General features: G+C 39.5%; 1 long non-coding RNA gene across 1 annotated transcript; it reads right to left on the bottom strand.

Annotated features, from left to right (window-relative positions):
* Window positions 1-514: 514 nt before the first annotated feature.
* Window positions 515-2,928, bottom strand: LOC307029814. The gene is made up of 3 exons (XR_013805409.1): window positions 2,615-2,928; window positions 2,047-2,106; window positions 515-1,903 (listed from the first exon to the last, which is right to left on the bottom strand). It is a non-coding gene; the product is annotated as an uncharacterized lncRNA (long non-coding RNA).
* Window positions 2,929-4,007: the final 1,079 nt, after the last annotated feature.

Below are 4,007 nucleotides of genomic sequence, written 5' to 3'. Positions count from 1 at the left end.
GGTTAAGTATCTTGCCCAAGGATACATCGACATGCAAAAAAAGTCTGACATTATACGATTTAAAATAAAAACAAATAAATAAAAAGATAAAACCCAACATGTCAACACCAACCCAGTTTAGATTTAACCATGCCCACTTCCGCATTACGCAAGAACGTAGTTTTAGCTTCATAGACTTCATCTTCGGCAGTTATAGCGGTAAAGTAGCTGGTGTAAGTATTAGCATTATTTAATGATACTATTTTATATATATATATAGGCCTACACACATTTATTCATTTATAAACATATATATATATATATATAAACACACACTTATATGTACTCACACATGTATTTATTCATTTATACACATAGATGTATTCATTATTTAATGATACTATTTATATATATATATATACACACATTTATTCATTTATAATATATATATATATATATATATATATATACATACACACACACACTTATATGTACTCACACATGTATTTATTCATTTATACACACAGATGTATTCATTCATTTATACACACACACACTCACATATATACACTTTATATTAATTCATTTGTACAAACACACATACATATAAACAAAACAACACAATATAATAAAAACAGTTGCAATAAGAACATAATATGGTATGATCAATTCTACCCTTTTGTTTTTGCTCCCATATTTCAATTAAAAGATATTTTTCAAAATCAATATTGGTGGGGGCTCCTTTGCAAAGATAATCAATAACACCGCCTGACAGTTGTTGCAGATTATACAGCATACTTGTTACTTACACACATGTGCGATGGTCCCAAAAGAGCCAAAATCTGCACTGTAAAAATATATATACATTTATTAGGCACTCTGAATACGGGTTGACTGTGTAATAATCATGCCTTTTAATTGGTGTATATGTCTCACCAGGCGAAGGCTGGGACAGTGGGAGGGGTGAGGTAGGAACAGGGGACTGCTGAATACTGAAGTCCCAGGATACAATCCCAAGTTGACTGCATGATCCACTTACCTGTTTGCATCAACTGCAGGAGGTCAAGCAGGGGTCATCTGATGTCCTTTAGGTTGGATCAACACCAGCCTCTGGAAAGATTTCATGACTGCATAGGGCTGTGGACCTTTAGTCATTTAATACTGTGATGTAGGGTAATGGATTTGTATTAACAGGGAGGTTATATTTCAGCATTTGAGATACACCTTGAGGCCTGATTTGGTAAAAAGCCCACTTACCAAAACAAGGTACAGGCCATAAATGGGATAAGATATGACAAAGACATAAGGTGAAAAACAAATGAGAAAGAAAGGCATACACATATACAAACAGATACATAAAGGGTGTAGAGGGGCACCAAATACCAGTGTCCTGCCTCTAAACAGAGGGATGGGGGTGAAGAGGAGTCAGAGCGTGTAGAGGGGCACTGAGTGTCCTGCCTCTAAACAGAGGGATGGGGGTGAAGAGGAGTCAGAGCGTGTAGAGGGGCACTGAGTGTTCTGCCTCTAAACAGAGGGATGCAATAAATACATCAATGTTTTTTTGAATGGCTGGTGTTCAACATCACTGCCAAACTTAAATTGTGCTGTTTCACAGGGCGCCCAGAAAATAAACGCCGTCTTGAGCCAGCGCCTGACTTCCTGCGTGCAACAGCTGTAGGCTGGCAGTTAATCATCGGGCCTTGACGTCTGGCAGCCCGCCTTAAAATTGCGGCCCTTTTGCTGGTCAGGCTGCCAGATTTCCCAAAGGAATGGAAGGCTGACAGCAGTTTGGAGGGGTTGCTTCTCAGGACATTGTACTGCTTAGCCATTGCCAGTAGCCCAGCAGTGAAATGTGGATCCTGGCAACGACTTTTCATTTCTTCCATCATGTTATCCACAAGAGAGACGTCATCTGATGCGATATCTAAGAAGGAAAAATATTTAAATTAAAGTTTTATTTTTTAAGTTGATATTATACATATAGTAACTTATAGTAATTTATTATTTCATCAATCTATTAAGTACCAAAATGATGTGTGAACATAAACCTGCACACTCACAACTCACCTTCTTGTGGACTATCACCAGTGACACTTCTGGAGGGCTGGGCTTGTTCTGTCAATACACCTGTGAAGAGTAGCATATGATAGTATTCAGTTAATTTGTAATAACTATTTCAGTGCCTCTTTTCTGATGTTATGGTCCAAGGGGAAAGAAAAGTCTAGGTATAAATATACCGTGTGTGTGTGTGTGTGTGTGTGTGTGTGTGTGTGTGTGTGTGTGTGTGTGTGTGTGTGTGTGTGTGTGTGTGTGTGTGTGTGTGTGTGGTGACATTTTACTTATTTAGGTTCTTTGGGGTGCCAGTCAGGTCTCTCTCCTGACGTTTGAGATTTGGCTAGTCAGTCAGTTTTAGTAAGTCTGCACAAAGGTGTATACATCTCACTGCAAACACCCAACATTGAATGACATTAGAAAATATAAGAAAGGACACAACTAAAAATTATAATCACAAATAGCAAGTGTATTTTTGAATACCCCACAAACAATCAAACAATTAGTCTTCCGACAGTTCAATGTTAAATCCAAAACGTTCCACTTCGGGTTTTCTTCAAAATAAATAAAACAGTCAATTTACCACGGGAGAATGTCAGTCATTTTTAGCAATCCAGTCGGTTTTGAAAATCTAGTCCTGGTTTTTAAGGTGGTTGGAAGATGACCGGCTCCTTTCAGTTTTGTAAACAATAATCCGGGAAGTGAAGCGACAGAAGGGTATGACGATGGACGGTGGATCAGACAACGGTAACACGGACTTTAAACGACCTAACTGCTGGTCTCTAAACAGATGAGCGTGTTGCTCCACCGATCCCTCTTGCTGCACACACCTTTCCATTCCTGCTCCGTCTAACTAAATAGGGGAAAAAGGAAATGGAGGCGCCAACCAACAGCGAATCCCTGGCTGGGTGGGCGTTACCGTGAGTGACTACCGGTCACAAAAAACCCTGGTTGTTACAGTGTGTGTGTGCTTGTGTTGTTCAGTTGAAATGTTCATAACAAACCTTCATCTTGTTGCTCCTGATGCGTAGTGCTTGGTTCATGAGTGCCTACAGATACCAAGAGATACATCAATTATGTCGCGTTTTAAAACAGAGGCTACTCAGTATTGGCATATCCAGCCATGCAGTGGGGTGGTTTGTGAACTACCTCTCTGAAAGGTCCCAATGTGTTCACTTTGATGGGCTGTCTTCTGAGTGGTTAAACATTGCTAATGGTGTTCCTCAAGGTTCTGTTTTAGGTCCACTTTTATTCTCCATATATATCAACAGTTTAGGTGAAAATGTGGATGAAGCTACTTTACATTTCTATGCGAACGATACCGTGATGTACTGTGCAGGTCCCTCCATTCAGGAGGCGGTTGTTAAATTACAGGCTGTTTTTAACATTATTCAGACTCAGCTCTCTGAACTAAAGCTTCTTTTAAATGCGGATAAAACCAAGATAATGCTCTTTTCAAAAGCTAAAAAGACACCAGAGCCTGTTTTAGATATTGTATCTACGCAAGGAACAAAACTTGAAGTTGTTGCCTGTTACAAATACCTTGGTATCTGGCTTGATGACTGTCTCTCTTTTAAACTTCATGTCTTGCTTAAAAAACTGAGGGTTAGGCTAGGTTTCTTTTTCAGGAATAAGTCCTGTTTCTCGCTTGAGGCCAGGAAAAGGCTAGTCACTGTGACCTTTTTACCTGTGCTGGACTATGGTGATCTGATGTATATGAATGCACCTGCCAACTACCTGAGCAAACTAGATGCTGCGTATCATAGTGCTCTGAGATTTGTCACAAATTGTAAAGCACTTACTCATCACTGTACACTGTATACCAAGGCAGGTTTACCATCACTCACTGTACGGAGGCTCAGTCACTGGTACACTTTTATCTATAAAGCTATGTTGGGCAAACTCCCGTATTATATCTGTTCATTGATAAAGCAGAAAGTTGCAAGCGGCTATTGTCTGCGATCGCAGGATATAGT

Source organism: Notothenia rossii (assembly GCF_949606895.1).
Source record: "Notothenia rossii genome assembly, chromosome: 2".
In the NCBI taxonomy this organism is placed as follows: domain Eukaryota; kingdom Metazoa; phylum Chordata; class Actinopteri; order Perciformes; family Nototheniidae; genus Notothenia; species Notothenia rossii.
The sequence above is the reverse complement of the archived record's forward strand: the minus strand, read 5'-3'. Positions and strand labels throughout refer to the sequence as shown.